The following is a 22,500-nucleotide window of genomic DNA, read 5'->3' as shown; positions in this document are numbered from 1 at the left end:
TCATCTTCCTCCCCATCTGCTACTTTTCCATAGCTCTCTCCTTTATTTATTTCCTCCTTTTTCGTTTCCTTCTCCTCCTTCTTCTCCTCTTTCTGGTACTCCTCCTCCTTCTCTTCCTCTATAAATAAACTCCAAAGTCGTCCATCGTTGATAAGACTTGTCAACGGGTGGGTGTCTGCCGCTGCCATCTGAGAAGGCTTATTGGGTCTTGAATGGCATGGCGAGTGTTTGTGGCCGCCCGTCGACATTCAGAACCTATTCTTCTTTAATAGGCTTTGGTAAGAGGATCTGCGGCTGCCATCGATGTAGGTATATTGAACCTCATACAAGGCGGGGATCTTCTTTGGCTACTTGATGTTTGGTAAGTGAGATTGAATAGCGGGGCTGCGGCGGACATCGAAGTGGATTTACTTTACATCTTGGCCGTTTTCAGCCACTCGAAGGCACTGGGACGTCGCTCCTATTTGTAAGGTTGAATAGCTGGTCCGCGGTTGCTATTGAAGTAACGTATAGCATCCCGGTTGTCCTGAGCCCCTCCACGACACTCATGTGGTTGTTGTTTCTTGATGGCTTCGCTGTGTCTATATTTGTCCCATACTCTCTTTCCCGAATTTATCAGTCTTTCGAAATATTCTTTAGTATTTATTACACACCAAAACCCACGCACCCACACCCACGCACCCACACCCACGCACCCACCCACACCCACACACTCAGAAAGATCCCGCAAAAACACTGTTCCCAAAAAGATGACAGGAGGAAATCTAGAGTGAAGGTTGAAATGCGTTCTGAGAGGTGTCTTGATGTGATTTTATCGGCCACGTGCTGAAGAGAATGGAGTACTTGGAGAGGCTTTATATATTTCTGTTCTTGTGAAGTATCAACTATGACCATCAATATACTGAACAAACTGAGGCATTTATTCCCTTAGTCATGTTTTTTTTTTTTTATAAGCCATCACTCGATCTGTTTCTTATTCGCTTCCATTCTGTTTCGTCTTTTGTTCAGTTCCCCTAATCCTCCTTTCTCTTCTCTGTTCCCGTACTACCTATTCTCTCTCTCTCTCTCTCTCTCTCTCTCTCTCTCTCTCTCTCTCTCTCTCTCTCTCTCTCTCTCTGTCTGTCTGTCTGTCTGTCTCTGTCTCTGTCTCTGTCTCTGTCTGTGTGTCTGTCTGTCTGTCTGTCTGTCTGTCTGTTTGCTGTCTCTGTTTGCTCTCTCTCTCTCTCTCTCTCTCTCTCTCTCTCTCTCTCTCTCTCTCTCTCTCTCTCTCCATGGGCAGTGTTTCAGTAATTTCATACGAATGATATGAAAAAAAACAAAAAACAAAACAAAGTCAGTTTCCTCTCATTAAAAATGCAAGTTGTTTAACCTCCGTTTTTGTGTAACTCATTCATATTTTTGTGTAGATATTTTTTTTTTATTTCATTAGCGAGGCTTAAAAACGTACAACAACAGATCGTATAAAAGAAGGGAAACATGCGAGCTGGAAAAAAAAGACATATCCACACTGCAGGATTAAAAAAAAATGATCAAAGCATTTGCCTGGAAAAAAACAACAGCGGATATTAATATACAACGAGAGAGAGAGAGAGAGAGAGAGAGAGAGAGAGAGAGAGAGAGAGAGAGAGAGAGAGAGAGAGAGAGAGAGAGAGAGAGAGAGAGAGAGAGAGAGAGAGAGAGAGAGAGAGAGAGAGGAATGCCTGTTGCTCTCTCTCTCTCTTCCCCTTAGCGACCCGCACTTTCTTTCATATGATCAAAATCTTTCATGGACCGCCGATAGTTTTGACTGGAGTGGCTTTTTATAATTACCCACTATTCCTTGTCTATTACTACCTATTAGTAATGACTCGCCAAACTGTGTCCAGCGTGTCGTCCACCAGGGAACGCAAACAACAGGCACACAGTAACTCTCGGCGTGTGCACTCCCTGTTTCAGCTTCAGTAGGCACGTTGTCTACTTATTTATAATTACTTTCTTACTATTCCTTGTGTATTTACTACTTATTATTGACATGTCTTGGTTGAGGTAACGTTTCCCAAGAAGTGGTAACAGCCAACACAGTAGCTTGTGGCAGGGTCTTTGGCGTGTAACTTGTGCCAAATGTTGCGTTCAGTGCGAGATTATGTTTAGATTGATTTTTTCCATCTTTAAGAAATTGGCAGAGTAGCGCAGTCGGCAGCGCGCTGGTTCAGTCCAGAGGTCCGTGGATCGAAGCCACGCTCTGCTTCTTTTATATAGGTATTTTTATTATATCAAACTTCTATTATTAATATTGTCATCATTATTGCCAGTTATAAATTATTATGGTCGTTAGTGTCTCTCATCATTGTCATTGCTGTACACACCATTTGAGTACAGCAGTGGGAGGGGCTCGTAGTGCTCTCCCTCACAGCCTTCAGTGTTTTTTTTTCATAGTCTGTTCCCTTCACCATCCTCCTCCGCCGCAGACGTATTTACATATCAAAGTGCTTTCATCTGTTCTGCGGACACTGAAGTGCCTGGCTAGCAGATTAAATCACCTTAATAGAGCGCGTCACATCGTAATGAGACAGTATTGTACGTAGTTTGCTGGCTGTTGCTCCTGGTTCTCTAGAGGTCCAGGATTCGAAACTCTGTTGGGGTTATTTGCTAATATTTTATTTCATAATTTTTATACTGAGATTACTAGTATTAATACTGTTATTAATAAACTAAACACACACACACACACACACACAGAGAGAGAGAGAGAGAGAGAGAGAGAGAGAGAGAGAGAGAGAGAGAGAGAGAGAGAGAGAGAGAGAGAGAGAGAGAGAGAGAGAGAGAGAGAGAGAGAGAGAGAGAGAGAGAGAGAGAGAGACCCCCCGCGACCCACATTTTCCTTCGTATGATCAACACTTTTCTGGAACTTGAGCTAAAAACAAACTTTGGGGTGGAGTGAATTTCAGGAAGATGGGAATGGAGGGAGGGAGGAGGAGGCGGAGTTAGACCGAAGGTAGGATGGAAGTGACAGCATATGTGTAGGGGTCGAGGAGGAAGCTAGAAAATAAGCGAAATAAAAGCGTAAACAGGAGGAAGAGAGAAGAGGAAATAGGGCAACGATAAAAAGCGATAGGAAATAAAGATAAAAACATAGAAGGAAAATATGTAATGGGAAAGGAGAAATGAAAGGAAGGTATAACAAAAAAATAAAATGAAGGAGAGGTAGTGGATAACAAGGAAGTGAAAAAGCATAAATGAAAAGGGAGAGGGAAGAGGAAAACTAAAATAAATTGAAGGAATAGAGAAACGAGAAATACAAGGGAGTTAATGGAAAAGAAAAAAAATGAAAGTAGGAAAAGAGAAACAGAAAAGCAAGAGATAGGAATGTAGAAATGAAGGAAAGGAGGAGGAGGTGGATCGAGAGAAAGAGAAATGCAGGAAGGAAGGGAAGGAAGGTGCGTCAACGAAGAGAGGGGAGGAGAGAGCGAGAAGGAAGGAGGGAAGGAAGGTGCGTCAACGAAGGGAGGGGAGGAGAGGGCAAGAAGGAAGGAGGGAAGGAAGGTTGGGATTATGCTAAGCTACTGGAAAAGGAAATGTGTTCGATACGAGATGCTAGTTTTGCCAAGCCGAATCAAAACATCTGGGGCGTCACGCTGCAGGCTAAAGATGGCTAGGTTTGAAGGTGGGAGGGGCATTACAGCATATTGATTCCCGACACGTTCACACTGGGTACCGAAAATTGCACCCGGGCCATCAATATACTAGTCGGGGCCGCGTACCAACACATCCACTTTTGCGGTATATACTTAACCTGACACCTTAGCCTCGCACTAACATGATGGATAGGTGACCCCGCTCATGCTCATGGTAGTTAGTAAGGCTTTTAAGCGACCCACATTGACACGTATGGTATTGAACTACTTTAGAGAAACTGAGATAACGCAGTGAAAAAAATCGATATATATAAACAATGCCGGGAGTCGAAGCCATGCCCTCATTTCAGTTGGTATGCTGCCCCCGCGTATGACCTGAAGTCGTGGGGTTGTATCCGGGCTCTCACTGGTGTGGATTTCGTTGTTTTTACTGGGTTAATGCGATTTCTCCGAGGAAGCTTATGGTTTCTTTTATTTATCGTCCCTAACACGTTAAAAGCTGCAGTATAAAGGCCGAACAAAGGAAGAAAACAAAGGTGCAGTTCCCACGCCATGAAAGCTAAGTCGGTGTTCCGTGAAGTGGTCGTCTTATTATTCCTGCAAACACTGCTTTTGTTCTCCTCGCTGTGCTGTGATTGATTATGGTAACTCCTTTTAGAGATAACCATTCGAGCCAAGTGACGAAGGATAATAAGTTACAAATGTCTGGCACCAAGATTTAGATAGAGGGCGAACAATAGGAGAGAGGGGATACTTAAAGAATGATAAACTTTCCTAATTTCCTCAGTAGTTAGAAGTCATCATCGTGAGTGACCAATGCGGAAACAGTTGACTTTTAATGTGCCTTCTTTCGAGTTTCCTTGTTTTTTTTGGTTTGAGTCAGTGTTTATTAGCTTAGGGAAGTCATCATCGTGGGTGACCAACGCGGAAACAGTTGTCTTTTAATGTTTCCTTCCGAGTTTCTTTGTTTTTTTGTTTGAGTCAGTGTTTATCAGCATAGGGTAATATTCTCAGTGTTCATCAGACCCGAGGGATGCTGCCTGACCTTCGCGGCTTGCCAGGAACCAAGCACGGTGATGGTGGTGATGATATTGATGATGATGGTGGTGATGGTGATAGTGATGATGGTGATGATGGTAATTTTTATAGTATAGTGTTCTTTTTTCCCTTTTTCCTCCTTCCTACTACTGCAACTTGTATTTTGACTAGCCTACTACTACTACTACTACTACTACTACTACTACTACTTCCACTACCATTACTACTTTGAATTACATCTCTATTTGTGTTTACTTGACTATTACTTTCAAAACAAAAACAAAATATATAAACATCCGTCTTCACACAGGTCCGACGGTCCCAACCCTTAGGAAAGTCAGGAGATGAATCATGAGTAGTATTTGCATAGGTGTGTTGAGGGTCCAGTCCTGACGAGCTTTGATGTCCATGAAGCGTTTGACGTCCGCGGAATGTTTGCCTCCATATCGTCACCTTCGTAAGCAAGCCGCCTAAGTCAATATTTTCTACTTTACAGGAAATAGGAAAAGAAGTGTCATTATCTCATTTGGCTTAATACTTAGGCAGAAATGAAAAGGCCAATTCTAGGACACTCAAACCCTGAATGACGAAGGCAACTATACAAAAACGGGCGTCACGTGTTGAAAAAATTGATGTAGACAAAAACCTGGAAATCGCTGAAAAATGACTTAGGCGATTATTTTATGAGGGTGACGATGTGTTCAGGGCCTGTAGGATGTTTACGAGCAAGCCAGCCCACCAAACATCCCATGCTCGTCTCCCCTCAGGCCTCACACGACAAGTTCCACTATTTGCGCGAAACTCGTCCGGAAGTATTAGACAACAAAGCGAGTCGGGAAAAAAAGTACTTATTTATATCATCATGAGCGAGGTTTGTGGCAAGGAAAAAAGAGAGAAAAGAACAAAAACAGTAGAAAAAGGGTCTCGCCTCATTTTGGTGTATGAAGAACAGAAGGTTTCGGAAGCCATCCATGTGGGGTGACGAAGACGAGGAGAGAAAGGATGGGAGGGAAGCAGTAGTAGTAGCAGTAGTAGTAGTAGTAGTAGTAGTAGGAGCAGAATAGAAACAGAAATGACGGAAAGAGGAGAACAGAGAAAGGAATAAAAGGGAATTGGATGGACGGAGTGTATGCAAGGAGAGAACAGACAGAGAAAGGATGAGGAAATAAAATGCTGAGAGAGAGAGAGAGAGAGAGAGAGAGAGAGAGAGAGAGAGAGAGAGAGAGAGAGAGAGAGAGATAGGGAGTGGGAGAGGGAATCGGAGAGGGAGAGAGGGAGAAGCGGAGGTAACAAGGACAAAATAAAAGAAGCTGAAGAGAAGCGAAAGAGAACGTTTGTGGGTCAGGAAACACAACACACGTCCTGCTGAACAAAAGGAGAGAGAGATAGAGAGAGAGAGAGAGAAGAGAAGAGAAGAGAAGAGAAGAGAAGAGAAGAGAAGAGAAGAGAAGAGAAGAGAAGAGAAGAGAAGAGAAGAGAAGAGAAGAGAAGATATAAGAAAAACAATGGAAGGTAAATGAATTAGAGGAGAAGAAAGGAAGAAGAGAAGAAATAAGAGAAGCGGTAGAAAGGAAGAGAAGGCAAGGAGAGAACGGAAGGAAAAGCGAAGAGGATGGAAGGAAGAATAGGTGGAAGTAGTAGAGATAAATAGAAAGAAAGGGAAAGGGAAAGGGAGGAAGCGGGAGGGACAGGAGGGAAAGGGTGGGAGGTTAAAGTGGAGTAGGGGGTAGGAGAGGGTGGGGTGGGGAGGGGAGGGGAGGGGAGGGAAGGGGAGGGGAGGGGGGTCAACCAAAGGGCGTGTCACAAGGAGGAAGTTTAACGTGGACGAAATTTCAGCTTTAAAATAGTGAGCCTCTACCACCACCACCACCACCACCACTACCACCACAACCACCACCACCACCACCACCACCACCAGCAGCACGACCCCCAAACGCATTCAAATCCACTTCAATCTGAACCTCAACACACGACATACGAATTACCACCATCCCCGCCCCCCACACCACCACCACCTCTATCACCATCACCACCACGGCCTCTGTCACTGTCACTACCTTGGGCACTATCACCACCATCAACACCACCACCATCACCACCACCACGTCCAGCACCAATAACAGGACAGCGAGCGCCACCAAACAAACAAATTTTTCTTGTATCCACGCATATGGCTTGCCTGTGAGATGGATAGATAGACAGATAGATACAGAGATAGAAAGGTTAATTGATAAACTGATGGTAGATGTACTGATTGTTTAATTGATACATATATAGAGAGGTAAATAATATGTTTGGCTGTTAGATAGATAGATAGATAGATAGATAGGTGGATATATGAAATTTGTATGACGGGTGTATGAAGTAATTAAATTTAGGTGTGCCATGCGTGACGGAAAGAATTAGATTTTTCAGTGTCAAAAACAATGATAACAACAACAACAACAACAACAACAACAACAGTTACATCTGCCGGAACTGCGACTGCTGCGAGAACTGTTATTATTACATATTATTATTGTTATTGTTGTTATTATTATTATTATTATTATTTTTTTTTTTTCTTCTTTTTTTCTTATCACTACTACTACTACTACTACTACTACTACTACTACTACTACTACTACTATCACTACTACTACTATTTCTAGGTATATATGCATCATTCCTTACCATTCTTCTCATCATTCTTATCATTCGCTACTATAATTTTTGTCATTAATATTCTCAGTGTCTCATTAGTTTCATGTTATTCTCGAGGCCGGAACACTTGTCTTTTCCGTGACGGCTCCAAAACAATCATTCTTCCGCGCCGCCGCTAGACTCAAAACCAAACGGGCGCTTTTTTAATTTTTTTTAATTCTCTTCGCCCTTCAAATTAAGTTGTCCCAATTTTTATATCCCCCCGTCAGTCACTTCCGCTTCCGCCATTGATATTATTTTGTTTTCTCATATTCTTCCGCTTTTTTTTATTTCACACGGTATAGAGTTTCCAGGGTTCTGAATTTCGCTGTGGATTGTATATGAAAATTTTGTGATATGGTCCATTTTTCCTTGTCTTCATTTATCTTTCGTTTTCCCATATCTCTGTTAACCTTTAGACTTCAATAAATGGCTTACCCTTCCTCAGTCTTCACTTTTTCAGATCCATTTTCTTTTTCTTCTTCCTTCTCCTTCTTTTGTTTCGTTCTCTTCCTTTCCAAACACCTTTCTCAATTTTATTTCTTTTCCACCCCGCAAGTACTCCTCACTACCTTGATCTTTTATATTTATTTCCTTCTTCCCGACCCTTTTCCCCTTCCCCTTCTTCTTTCCTCTTCTCTTCCGATTCTCTTTAATCTTTCTCCATCCTCATCTTTCCTTCCCCATTCCACTCCTTCCTTACTCCTCCTGTTCTTTCCCTTCTTCTTTAACCCCTTCTTTACTTCCCTGCTTTTCCTTTCTCTCTCTCTTTCCCATCCCTCTTTCTTCTTTCCTCTTCTTCATGTTCCCTCCTCCTTTTACCCCGTCCTCCCTCCCTCTTGCCTTCTTCTGTCCTTTTCTTTATTCGTCCTCATTTTCATCACTTTCCTCTATTTCTTTTTAGCTTTCCCTGTCTTCCGCTCTTTCACCTTCCACCCCTCCCTGTTTTCTTACCTTTCCTTCCCTTCCACCTTTCCCTCTCACCTCCTATCCACACTTTCCTTTCCACCCGGTCTTCCTGTTCCTCCTCCTCCGTCCTTCCCCCTCCCCTTGAAGATGGAGTGCTGCAGTCTTAATTAATGTTCATGATCTAACTTGGCCCTGCAGACTTTCCGGAACCCCGCCCATACGTCACTCTCGGCCCCGCTCACCGCCTCGGCCCTCTCCCCTTCCACCTGACTGCCCGTGCTGGTGGTGGTGGTGGTGGTGGTGGCAGGGCCGAGCACGAGGGCCGAAAGGAAAGTGTGAAGAAGGGAGGAGCTGGCGTAAGGTATGTTTTGTTATGTTTTGTTGTGCATATTTATTTGATTTGATTTGTTTTGTATTAGGTAAGTTTGTTGCTCTGTTTTGAAGGTGTTCATTGTTGGTGTTTTCTTTATTTTTTCTTCATATGTTGTTTTATTTTATTCTTTTTCTGTTTTTATTTTCTTCTCTATTTTTTTTTCTTTTCTCTTATATTTTCCTTTTCTGTTTTGTTTTCTTCATTTTCTGTTTTATTTTCTTCTTTTTCTGTTTTGTTTTATTTTTCTGCTTCATTTTTTTTATACTATTTTACTCTATTTCTATTTGATTTTCTTCTTTTCGGTTTAATTCTCTTCTTTTCCTGTTGTATATTTTCTTTTTGTTCTATTTATTTTCTTCTTCTCGCTCGCATGCGTTCTCGGGTTCAGGTAAGACCTAATTTTCTATCAAACAAGGCTGCTCAATATGACGTAGGAGGACTGGAAGAAAGGTAGGAAAGGGGAAGAAATGAGGAGGGAACATAAAGAAGGGGGAAGAAGATAGGAGGATAGGAAATAGGGATAGGAAAGAGAGAAAGAAAAGAAAGGCAGGGAAGTAAAGAAGGGGTGAAAGCAGAAAGGAAAGAACAGGAGGAGTAAGGAAGGAGTGGGATGGGGAAGAAAAGATGAGGATGGAGAAAGATTAATGACGAAATATACTTTTCTCGTCACCCCGAATAAAGAACAAAGGGAAAAGAGCAAACACTGAAAAACGTTCCGAGTGTCCTGCGAATACTAATTTATGCAGGAAAATAATTATAACCCTCGCTCTAAAAACGGAAAATAAAAGGATTCACCGGGACGCGTTTCATATTTTAAAATGTCACTTTTGCTCGTGTTGACGTGTGCGCTGCTCTGGCTGCCGACCTTTTCTTTTTGCTTTTTTATTCTAGTTTTCTTTTGGGCTTTTGACTCTTCCTGCTTTTCTCCTTCCCCTTCTCCTCTTTTTCCAACGTTACTGTCATCGCCTCCGTTTTCTTATTATCTTTTATCTCTTTTTACTCTACTTTTTATATCACGACCTGTCCATTTTCTACTTATCATTTTATATCAGTACATTTTTTATCTCCTCTTCGTCCTCCTCGTCCTCGTCCTCCTCCTCCTCCTCCTTAATCTCCTCCTCCTCCTCCTCCTCCTCCTCCTCCCCCTCCTCCTCCTAAATCTCTTCCTTCTCCTAAATCTCTTCCTTCTCCTCCTCCTCCTCCATCTCTTTCTCCTTCTCCTCCCAATTGTCCTTCTGCAAAAGAGATAAACACCATTCTGAATCTCAGTGATCGTTACTTTGCTGTGATGGAATAAGACGAACGTTTGCTGCACGTGCTTGATTTAATCTGTTCCACAAGTCACTGATGAGCCTGACAAATGGATTAAAGACAGGACACTCTCACGTCAAACTGTGTCCAGCGTGTCGTCCACCAGGGAACGCAAACAACAGCCACGCAGTAACTCTCGGCGCGTGCACTCCCTGTTTCAGCTTCAGTAGGCACGTTGTCTACTTATTTATGGTTACTTGCTTACTGTTCCTTGTGTATTTACTACTTATTATTGACATGTCTTGGTTCAGGTCACGTTTCCCGCACCCAAGAAGCGGTAACAGCCAACACAGCAGCTTGTGGCATTTGTCTTTGGCTTGTAACTTGTGCCAAATGTTGCGTTCAGTGCGAGATTATGTTTGTATTGAATTTTTCCATCTTTAAGAAATTGTCAGAGTAGCGCAGTCGGCAGCGCGCTGGTTCAGTCCAGAGGTCCGTGGATCGAAGCCACGCTCTGCTTCTTTTGAATGTTTTTATAGTGATTGCTTTCACCTGTTCTGCGCACACTGAAGTGCCTGGCGAGCAGACTAAACCACTGTAACAGAGCGCGGCGCCTCGTAACGAGCCAATAGGCTGCCGGCTGTTGCCCGTCTGTCCGTGATGGCTCCTGGCTCACTCCAGAGGCCCGGGGTTCGAATCACCGTTATGCCTTTTTGTGGATATTTTATTTAATTATGTCTATATTGATATTACTAGCATTATTACTCATGCTAATTAAGTACCATTAATTTTAAAATCGTCAGTGTCACTCATCATTGTCATTGCTGTATTTACTATTACGGTACAGCAGCGGGCGGGGCACGCTGCGCTCTCCTTCAGCCATCATAATGTTTATCCATAGTCTGTTCCCTTACTCCTCTTCCTTCTTCTCCTTTGACATCGCTTCACCGCTCACGTCGTTCTCCTTACCGCTCACCTTACCTCACAGCTCACCTTACCTCTACTGCCTTGATTACCAGATGAATCACCTCAACACTCACCTGAAAAGACAAAATAACAAATAAATCACCTGTTACTCCTCCTCTCCCTCCTCCTCCTCTTCCTCCTCCTCCTTCTTTTTCCATTCCTCCTCCTCGTCCTCCTCCTTCCATTCCATCTCCTCCTCCTCCTCCTCCTCCTCCTCCTCCTCCTCCTCCTTCCATTCCTCCTCCTCCTCCTCCTCCTCCTTCTCCTCCTCCTCCCCCACACACAAACAAATCTCCGTTAGTCTGCCTGCAAAAAATCTGATCCTTTGCTCGGGCTCATTGCGAGGAATTTTAAGTGCAAGACACCTTGAGTAATGTCACTATAACTCGCTGGTAAGACCCCACTGAAGATGCAGTTCAGTTCTCATCACCTAATTACAAGAAGGACATTGGGCTGTTTAACCTGGTAGCTGTGGGGATCATGTATCTTAAAGGCCCCTCTAAGCGAATTAATGAGAACAAATCATCACTCACGCAAACCATTTCATAATATATAGTACCAACGCATTTGTGATCAGTTTATGCATCATCTATTTGGGAAGTTTATATCATGGTAAAAATTTGGCCCATCGCTGGTACACGGTAAAGCCACAAATTTGGCCCGTCGCTGCTACCGGGTTAACAGAGTACAGCCAAGCGCTACGAAAATGATGCCATCACTGATGACTTAGCGATAAGAAGAACGGCCCAAGCGACTCAGCCTCTTTACGTTGGAAGTGATGACCTACTTTGACATATTTTGTTTCATATTAAGATTTCAACTCTCAAGAATTGACAATATCCAATATCGAATCTTGTAGCAGTCTGTTTTTTTGTGTAAATTGTACCAAGTGTTGCGTTCACTAATATTATGTTTACTTTGATTTTTTTTCCATCTTTAATAAATCCGCAGAGTGGCGCTGTTGGTAGCGTCCTGCTTTATTCCAGAGGTAAGGTGACTGGAGCAACGCTCTTCCGCTAAATAATATCTTTAGATTGACATTATCATGTTATTAGTATTGTTATTGTTACTAATATTAAAGTATTTGTTAGAGAGTCATCATTGTTATTAGAGCTGCTCCCCCACTCGCTACACCCCGTGGAGAGCTTTTGACCTTCGTGCCACCATTACTTATCCCGATGTAAAATCTTTATTATACTTCATGATTCCCGCTTACGTTCTTTTATTTCCTTCAGTCGAAGATAAACACTTGTAAGCTTAATCAAGAAAATAGATCATGCTTTGGTCTTCCAAGGTTAATGTCCTACTACTTCAAGTGTGACGCTTGCCGCCCTTCTTACTATTAGCAATCAAGAATATATCATTTTTGACTAGTTTTGTTATGAGAACAGTGGCAAAAAAATATATCGCAGCACGTGTTGTGGGGATTCACGTTCCCAACTATAAACTGATGAAGAGATATCAACTTGCTGCATCACCATACGTTTTGCGTTATAATGTATGCAAATGTTCGCGCGGATTTTCCTCTCATCAAAAACAATTGCCCATCTCCATAGACCGCCAGGAGGGTCGGACACGTGTAGGACTAACAATGTAGAAACACCGTCGAACTGTATAGTTTTGACCTGAAGAAATGAACGATGCGTGAAGACTAGGGCAAAGACAGAGAGGCAGACAGAGACACCGACAGACAAACAACAAGAGAGGGACAGAGCGTTTTGTCGTGAAGAATGGAACGAGGCTTGAATGCAAAGGGGGTTGACAGACAGACAGATACTGACAGGTAGCAGGAGAGACAAAGAGTTCGGCACTGAAGAATGGAACGAGGAGGAGAGGCACAGGAAATGACAGACAGACAGACAGACAGCATGAGAGAGAGAGAGAGAGAGAGAGAGAGAGAGAGAGAGAGAGAGAGAGAGAGAGAGAGAGAGAGAGAGAGAGAGAGAGAGAGAGAGAGAGAGAGAGAGAGAGAGAGAGAGTAAATGAAACGTGGATGGGTGTTACCGTAGATTTTTTTGTTAGGCACAGTAATATGAGCAGATGACGAAAAACAAGAATAACAAAAGCAAGAGAAGTTGGAGAATAAAGAAGAAGAAGAAGAAGAAGAAGAAGAAGAAGAAGAAGATAATAATGATTGTGAAAAAGACGACAAAAAGAAAATGAAGAAAAAGAAGGAAAAAATGTGAAGGAAGAATGGCAATATGAGGAAACGGAGGAATTTAAAGGAGAGAAATATGTAAAGAGGATTCATTGGAGAGAGAGAGAGAGAGAGAGAGAGAGAGAGAGAGAGAGAGAGAGAGAGAGAGAGAGAGAGAGAGAGAGAGAGAGAGAGATTGTGCGCGTGTGTGTTTGTGCAGAAAAAAAAACAAGAGCAAAAGATAAAGATTAAAGAGAAATAAGAAAAAAAGATAAGAAAAATCAGGGAGAAAAGTTAAGATTCAGAAGAGGAAGCAAGACAGGAGGAGGAGGAGGAGGAGGAGGAGGAGGAGGAGGAGGAGGAGGAAGAAAAAGGCGTAAGAGAAAACAAAGCATGATGGAGGGAGGGGAGAGAGGAGGGAAGATCAGAGGGAAGTGAGGATGTGGGTTTAATGGAGCCAGTGAATGAACGACACACACACACACACACACACACACACACACACACACACACACACACACACACGGTAGCGTCATCAGAGAGTGAGTTCATCCCTGGATCATATGAGAGAGAGAGAGAGAGAGAGAGAGAGAGAGAGAGAGAGAGAGAGAGAGAGAGAGAGAGAGAGAGCAGTGATCACGTCTGTCTGTTTTGCGTCACGGATTTAATCTTTATCCGTATGTTTGTTTGTTTGTATATTCCACGTTTGTTTATTTATTTTTTTCCCCGCCCCGCCGGTTCAGTCGTGTCTATGTAAAAGTTTTCTCTCCATTTACCGTTTTCGCTTCGATGTTTCATGTATTTCGTATTTTTCGGATGGTGGCGAATTTTCCACGCTCGTGAGTTTTATATTCGTGTTAAATGTTATTATTTTTCTGATGCAGCGTTTGATAGTGTTCATGTGTTTACTCTTTTCCGTTTCCTTTGACGACTAATACTAATCCGTTCTTGTGTGTGTGTGTGTGTGTGTGTGTGTGTGTGTGTGTGTGTGTGTGTGTGTGTGTGTGTGTCATTGCATAATCATTCTTTTGTTTCCTTTCATACTTATTCATTTTTATTCATCAATTTTCCTCATACTTTACTTTAATCCTCTACATTTTTTTCCCTTTCATGTCAGTCTGTCCTGCTTTCATAACACACACACACACACACACACACACACACACACACACACACACACACACACACACACACACAATCACTTTTACAGCAGGTTTTCATTTGTTGTTCTGTCACTCTTCTTTTTGGTGTTGATTTCTTACTTCGTTGTTCTTTTTCCTCCTTCCATGCATCCATCTTCCCTTCTCTGTATTCCCTTCCCTTCCCTTCCCTTCCCTTCCTTTCCTTTCCCTTCCCTTCCCTTCCCTTCCGTTCCCTTTCCTTCCCATCCCCTCCCTTCCTTTCCCTTCCCTTTCCCTTCCTTTCCCTTCCCTTTCGCTCCTTTCCCTTCCCTTCCCTATTCTTACTTACCGCTGCTATTCCCCCTCTGCCTTCATTCATTTACTTCCCTTACTGGCACGCTTCCCTTCCTCTCCTCTTCCCTTCCTTTCCCTCTCATCGTCCCTCGTCCTCAATGCTGTTATCGAGTCTCAAAGGTTTCGCGGACAAATTCTGGAGACGAAATTAAATGATCCTCTCTCGCCCACCCTCGTAGCCACACCCCTTCCTTCCCCATTGGATAAAACTACACCCCTATGCTGCCGCTGTTTCCCTTTCTCCCTTTCTCTTTAGCCGTGCGCCACCGTGTTCAATATCATATTAGAGGCCCTTATATATTGTTCACTTTTTTCATCATGACATCGCTCTCTCTGTTTCTGTGTAATTAATTGTATTGTAATAACTCCTTTCTGGTTTTTCTTCTTTATATGTTTCTTCTTGTCATTATCCTTCTTTTCCTCTTCTTTATCTTCTTTCTCTTTTTTTCTTGTTCTTCTTTTTGTTACTGTTCTTGTTCTTGTTCTTCTTCTTCTGTTCATCTCTTTGTTTCATCTTTTCTTTCTTAACTTAATAATGTTCCCCTTTGTTTACACACACACACACACACACACACACACACACACACACACACACACACACACACACACACACACACACACCTTTAACGTAATCTAACTCTTCTTGATGCCTCACTCTCCCGCATTTGCCTCCAAAGAGCGGAATAAAAGCAGAAATCAGAGCCAAATAAGAATTCCCTGCCACCATCTTCCTCTCTCCCTCCCTCTTCCCCTCGTCTCCCTTTTCTTCCGTTCATCTTTTTCTACTTATCTGTCGTTCTCTAGACACCTTCTTGGTTTTCCGTCTTTCCCCTTCCCTTTTCCCCCTTTTATTTCCCCTTTCCGTCTTCTCTTGCTCTCCTATTACACTTCAGTCTCTTATCCTCTCACTCTCCTCCCCTCCCCCGTTCCTCCTTTGCCCTTCTCCATTCTCTTGTCTCTCTTTTTCTTCTATTTTTACATATAAGTCTCATATCTTCTCTCTGTCCTTTCCTCCCTTTCACCTCCTTTGCCCTTCCCTCTTTTCTTTCCTCTCTCCTTTCCTTTTATTCCCTTCTTCACCTCTTTCCTTACTCTCTGCCACTCTTCAACTACACTCCTATTTTCCCCTTTTTTTCCCTGGTGTCTCCGTGGTGTAATGGGTAGAGCGCTTGCGTACGAATTCGCGGTTCTTGGTTCGAATCCCGGTCTGGGCAGTCGACGGTCACCCCACTTTTTTTTTCATCCTCTCATGCCCTTTTAATTTTCCTTCTCTCTCCTTCTCTCTCCCCTGTTTCACCTCCTACTCCTCTCTCCCCCTCCTCCTATTCTTTCCTCTCCCGTCATCTTTTCTGATTTATTTTCCTCTCTTTCCTCCCTCCTGACATCTACCGCTCACTCCCATCGTCTGCTTTTTTGCCTGTCTGTTCCTCTCTTTCCATTGCTCTTAATTATATATTCACGGCTGGGTCTCTGTTCTCTTATTGCTCCTAAGAGACTTGGACACTAAAGCGGTTTGGGAAAGTATAAGAAGAAAGTTGCCGCTGAGACGGAAAAGTTTGTGTGAGAGAAAGACGTTCAAGACAGCAATGAGGGAGGGAGGGAGGGAGGGTGAGAGAGAGAGAGAGAGAGAGAGAGAGAGAGAGAGAGAGAGAGAGAGAGAGAGAGAGAGAGAGAGAGAGAGAGAGAGAGAGAGAGAGAGAGAGAGAGAGAGAGAGAGAGAGAGAGAGAGAGAGAGAGAAGAGGGAAGGGAGGATGTTAGAAAGGAAGAAGAAAGGTAGGAAGAGAGAAGAAAGGAAAGAGAAAGAAAGAAAGGCGAGGAAAGATAAAGGAAAGCAGGAGAGAAAGAGCAGAAAGGAAGTCCTCATACAAAAATAGAAAAAAAAGTAGTGAAGAAAGAAATGAAGGGATAAAAAAAGCAATTCGAATGGAAGGAAAGAAGAAAAGTACAAGAGGAAAAAATAAAATAGGAACCGAAGGAATGAAATGGGAAAGAACGAATTTAAGAAGTAACTGAAGAATGAATGAAGAAAAAAACCCCAGTGAAAAAGCGATTAAACTTGCAACTAAAAACAAAAAAGTATCAGGATGATGAAAAACGAAAAGAAAAGAAACAAAAGGCGTAGATAATGAACGAGCGAGCAGGAAGGAGAAAGAGACAAGTGAGGCAAGGCTTAAAAGATATCAAGTTTAATGGATCGCTGATTTCCTTAAGCGACCGATCATTTTTCTAACGTAATCGCGCAGTTTCAATTATCGAGAAGTGACGTGTTATTTTCTTTCCGCCGATTAGGACATTAAGCAGAAGGTTGATTTTCTATACCAATGCTTTTTCACTTCTTGTATTGTGAGGAATGAAGACATTTTTACACTACTGATTTTTCACTCCTTGTATTATGAAGAGAGAGAGGTCTTATCGTGTCAAACTTTTTGATTCCTTTACCTGGCAGTAAGTTCAATACGTACCTGTTATCTATTAGTGAAATGAAAGAGAGAGAGGGGGGAGGAAACACAGAGAGAAAGGAAGACAGCAACACCGAATAAACTTTTAATTATATGATAAATAGCAATAACATTTCTATCATAATTTCCTACTTGTTAGAGGCAGACAAAGGCGTGTTTCATCTACATAACTTCAACCCATTCTTCGGGGCGAGTGTGAAGAGGGGAACATCTGAAGACGAGAGAGGGGGAGGAGAGGGGAGAAGCAGAAGGGCAGTGAAAAGAAGAGAAACGAACATGAGCAGGGGATGACAAAGTGGAGGTAGAAGAGTATAGGGATAAGGAGGATGAGGATGAAGAGGGTGAGACTGATGATGAGGAGGAGATAGGAGAAAAAATCGAGAGGAGAAGGGAAGAGAAGGGATGGGAAGAGGCACAGATGAAATGAACCAGACAACAAGAAAACAAGAAGAAAAGGTGGAAAGGATGGAGGAGGTGAGAGAGGAGATAGAGATGCGATAGAGGAGGAGAGAAGAAAGGAGGCTGAGATGAGATGGATTAGAGAAGATGAAATGACGGAGGCGGGACGGGACGGGACGGGAGGTGACAATGCGATGGTGAATGGAAGGAGAGAAAAAGAGCGAGAGAGGGAGGGAGGGAGGTGTGGTAGTGATGGAACGCGAGGTAATCTATCGGCGAGGAGGTGATGAGGTACTTAGAGGAATTAGGGGACACAAGTAACGGGCTTTTAACAGCTGTCGAATTTTCTTGCGATTTTTTTCCCATTTTCTTTCTTTTTATTTTTCAATCTTGTCTCGTTGGTTTCAAAAGTGTATTAGGAAGAGTGGATGGATATATAGCTAGGTAGATAGATAGATAGATAGGTTAGGTTAGATTTGGTTAGGTTAGGTTAGGTTAGGTCTAGTTAAGTTAGGTCTGGTTAGGTTAGATCTGGTTAGGTTAGGTTAGATAGATAGATAATAGATAGATAGATAGATAGATAGATAGGTTAGGCTAGGTTTGATTAGGTTTGGTTAGGTTAGGTTAGGTTAGGTCTAGTCAAGTTAAGTTTGGTTTGGTTAGGTCTGGTTAGGTTAGGTTAGATGGATAGATAGATAGATAGATCGATAGATAGGTTAGGTTTGATTAGGTTTGGTTAGGTTAGGTTAGGTTAGGTCAGGTCTAGTCAAGTTAGGTTTGGTTAGGTTAGGTCTGGTTAGGTTAGGTTAGATAGATAGATGGATAGATAGATAGATAGATAGATAGATAGATAGATAGACAGAGAGCAAAAACAACAACAGAAAAAGCATATACTAAAAGAAATGAACAAATGGCACTTCCTCACTCATTACCAGCCTCTCTCCCTCCCAAAGAAAAATAAATGAAAGATAAAGAAAACAAAAGATAAACGGCAGGAAAATCACGTCAGAGGCTCAGTCGAGGATTAGCAAACAATCAAGGGGATGAGCCGCTCTTTCTTCCCTCTCCTGCCTCCCGCACACTTCCTCCTGCCGTCTTGGAATATCACGTCAAGAGGTTTTACACGAGTGCTTTTCTCATTCTTCCCGTGCGTAAAATAATCAGTGAAAACAACCGAAACCCTTCTTTCAGCTGTGACCTGACTTATATGACCTCTCTTGACCTCACTTATAATAACCTTTCAAGCTGTGACCTAACATGTAACCCTTCCTTGCAACTTTCCCCGTTTTCATTTCTTTCTTCCTGTGCGTAAAATAACCAGTGAAAACAACCAAAACCCTTCTTTCAGCTGTGACCTAACTTATATGACCTCTCTTGACCTGACTTATATAATCTTTTAAACTGTGACCTAACATGTGACCCTTCCTTGCAACTTTCCCCGTTTTCATTTTAGCCGTGACCTAACTTGTGATCTTTCCCTAATCTTATTCAATACCTTCAACTATAATCTAACCTTTGACCTCTTTTTCCTGATATCAAGCATACCTACACTTATGACCAAACATAAAACCTCTTTGGATTCTTTTTAGGAGCAGCGAGTTGCGGGCTTTTTTTTTTTTATTAATGTTTACTTATTTGTGCCCTTGAGCTGTCTCCTTTGCTGTAAAAAAAAAAAAAAAAAAAACAAGTAACCTTTCCTTGCGATGGAGGTTGCTGGAGAGACGACTCGCGATGATGATGATGATGATGATGATGAAGAACAATAAGAATAAGAAGAAAAAGAAAAAGAAAAAGAGGAAGAAGAAGAAGAAGAAGAAGAAGATGATGATGAATAAAAAAGAAAAAAGATAAGGGAGAGGAGCAGAATTAAGAGGACAAGGAAAAGGATACAAAGGATAAAGAGGAACAGAAAGGAGAGAAAGGACAAGGAAATACGCTGAAAGGATAAAGAGGAGGAATAGAAGGAGAAAAAAAGACATAGGAGAGGGAGAAGGACAAAGAAACAAAGAATAGGAGAAGCAGGAGAAGGGGAAGATGTAGAAGGAAGAGGAGGGGAGGAGGATTAATCTCAATTCCCTGCATATCTCAATTTCGTGAAGGATGATTCCGAACTCTATTATTTATATTTATATTTTATTACCGAAAAAACTAAATAATAAAACTTTCTGAGCATTATGCAAATTGGAATTGATAAAGTTAGTCACTGCTTTTCTGCTTTCTACCTCTTTCGTTATCTCTCTCTCTCTCTCTCTCTCTCTCTCTCTCTCTCTCTCTCTCATTAATTATCTGCGAAGACGACAGACCCAAACTGAGACTATCAAAATTAAGCAAACGTAAAATATGATGTTTTAATTAGAGGAAAACATCAAAAGGCCGAGTTTTTATTATATGTTCTGTCAGCTGCTTCCTGGCTCCGTGATTTTGGTTGTTGTTGTCATTTTGGACATAATTATATGAGGCGTTTTGGTGTAGTTGTAGCAGTGGGTGACGTAGCTGTTGTGGTGGTGGAAATACTAACAGCAGCGGTAATCGTAGTATAAAATAACTCTCGGCGCGTGCACTCCCTGTTTCAGCTTCAGTAGGCACGTTGTCTTCTTATTTATAGTTACTTGCTTATGTTCCTTGTGTATTTACTACTTATTATTGACATGTGTTGGTTCAGATCACGTCTCCCGCACCCAAGATGTGGTAACAGCCAACACAGCAGCTTGTGGCAGTGTCTTTGGCGTGTAACTTATGCCAAGTGTCGCCTTTATGTTGATTTTTTCCACCTTTAAGAAATTGGCAGAGTAGCGCAGTCGGCAGCGCGCTGGTTCAGTCCAGAGGTCCGTGGATCGAAGCCACGCTCTGCTTCTTTTGAATGTTTTTATAGTGATTGCTTTCACCTGTTCTGTGCACACTGAAGTGCCTGGCGAGCAGACTAAACTACTGTAAGAGAGTGCGGCGCCTCGTAATGAGCCAATAGGCTGCCGGGTGTTGCCCGTCTTTCCGTGATGGCTCCAGGCTCACTCCAGAGGTCCGGGGTTCGAATCCCCGTTCTGCTCTTTTAGAGATTTTTGTTTCATGATTTTTTATATATTACTATCCTTATTACCGTTGTAATAATACTAGTAAATACTATTATTTTCATAGTCGTTAGCGTCCCACTTCATTGTTATTGCTCCAGTTACTATTACAGTTCCTACGTTTCTATTTTCCTTCTCATCCTTCTTTTTGTTCGCCTCTTCCTCCTCCGCTTTCTTTCTTTCTTTCTTTCTTTCTTTCTTTCTTTCTTTCTTTCTTTCTTTCTTTCGAGAGAGAGAGAGAGAGAGAGAGAGAGAGAGAGAGAGAGAGAGAGAGAGAGAGAGAGAGAGAGAGAGAGAGAGAAAATGAACACCGGGCAAAAGGGATTTAATTACCGTGTTCTGGAAATAAGCCCGGCAACAAAACAGTGCAATTACCTTTTATGCTGTGAGGGCAAAGGCGAGTTCCCGGTAATGCTTAGGAGAATGGACTTAAGCATTATGGAAAGATGGCTGCTTGTTATTTTTGCCTTTCCTAATACCCCTGACTTCCTGCACATTCATTTTCGGTTCTTGTTTTTAACCTCGTGGTGGCGGTGGTTATGGAGGTGATTGTGGTAGTGATGTGGTGGTAGGCGGTGGTGGTGGTTGTCGTTGTGGTTGTTGTTGGAAAGGAGGAAAAGTTTGGGAATAGGGAACAGAAAAGGGAAGGGAGGGAAAGGGAAAAGATTGGATGGAATGGGAAGGGAACATAAAGAAAACAGAGAGAAGGAAAGGGAAGGGAGAGAAATATAAGGAAAGGAAAGGGAGTGTAAGTTAAAGGAAGGGAAGTAAAGTTTGTGAATAAGGGACAGAAAAAGGAAGGGAAGGAAAGCGAAAAGTTGGTGAAAAAATGGTGGTGGTGATTGTTGTGGTGATAAGTGATGGTGATTATACTCAGTGTGGTGGAGGTGAAAGCATTACTGGTGTTGAAGGGTAAGTGGTGTTGTCGTTGTTGGTAGTGATGGTGGTGGTGGTTGTGGTGATGTTTGTGTTAATGCAGTTATTAATGGAGGTGGTGGTGGTGGTAGTGGAGGTGAAAGCATTGCTGGTGTTGAAGGGTAAGTGGTGTTGTCGTTGTTGGTAGTGATGGTGGTGGTGGTGGTGGTGGTTGTGGTGATGTTTATGTTAATGCAGTTATTAATGGAGGTGGTGGTGGTGGTGGTGCTGCTGATGGTGTTTCTGGAAGCATTGATAGTGTTGAAAGTACTAAGGGTTATTACTGCTGTTGTTAGTTATGGTTATGGTGGTGGAGGTGGCGGTGGCGGCCATACCCAAGCAAGTGGTGGTTGGTGGTGGCGGCGCTGTGCATTTTGGCCCGGAAAGTGGCCGAGAGTTATGCTGTCCGGGAGGCTAAAACTGACCTGTGAAGGGAGAGGGAGGGAGGGAGGGAGGAAGGGGAGGACAGGACTAGAAGGGAAGGAAGGAGGAAGGGAGAGAGAATAAGGGATGGAGTGAGGAAGGGTAGGGAAAGAAAGGAGACTAGGAGGCAGAAGACGATAAGAGGAGGGAGAAAGGGAGAGAAAGGGAAAAGAGGACTCAGAGAGAGAGAGAGAGAGAGAGAGAGAGAGAGAGAGAGAGAGAGAGAGAGAGAGAGAGAGAGAGAGAGAGAGACCCCGATTTGTGAAAGGTATGACACTCACATTCAGTCCAAGCGTTAAAACTTGTAAGAATAGAGAAAAAAGTGAGGGAAAAGTAGAGAAATCAATGGAGTAACGAGCGAGAGCAAATGGAGGCAAAGAAAAGGAAGGAGAGACTGAAAGAGATAAAGAAGAGGAAAAAAAGGATGAAGGGAAGGAGAACGAAAGAGACAGAAAGAAAAGAGAGGTAGAAATTAAAAAGGATGAGGAGAAAAATAGAGTGTGTGTGTGTGTGTGTGTGTGTGTGTGTGTGTGTGTGTGTGTGTGTGTGTGTGTGTGTGTGTGTGTGTAAAAACGTAGAATAAGGAAAGAAAAAGGTAGAAAAAAAGGGAAGTGTAGTTGGAAGGAAAGAGGAGAAAAAACTTGGTGAATGAAAAGGAAAGATGGAGGAAAAGGAAGAGGAGCACATAATGGAGGAGGAGAGAGGGGGGGAGGGGAGGAAGGAGCAGATTAGGGAGGAGGGGAGGAGGAAAATGAACGGAGGAATGGAGGGCGAGAAGGGTGAAGAGGTATGG

General features: G+C 42.6%; 1 long non-coding RNA gene across 1 annotated transcript in view; it reads left to right on the top strand.

Moving 5' to 3' along the window:
* Nucleotides 1-7,231: 7,231 nt before the first annotated feature.
* LOC126987524 (uncharacterized) overlaps nucleotides 7,232-22,500 on the top strand; it is a 102,216-nt gene continuing 86,947 nt past the window's right edge. Inside the window, exon 1 of the long non-coding RNA XR_007740975.1 lies at nucleotides 7,232-8,604. This is a non-coding gene — a long non-coding RNA (uncharacterized LOC126987524). The remainder of the gene's footprint in view (nucleotides 8,605-22,500) is intronic.

Source organism: Eriocheir sinensis, chromosome 65, assembly GCF_024679095.1.
Source record: "Eriocheir sinensis breed Jianghai 21 chromosome 65, ASM2467909v1, whole genome shotgun sequence".
NCBI classification, from domain to species: Eukaryota; Metazoa; Arthropoda; class Malacostraca; order Decapoda; family Varunidae; genus Eriocheir; species Eriocheir sinensis.
Note: the sequence above shows the minus strand (reverse complement) of the source record. Positions and strands in the feature narration are given on the sequence as shown.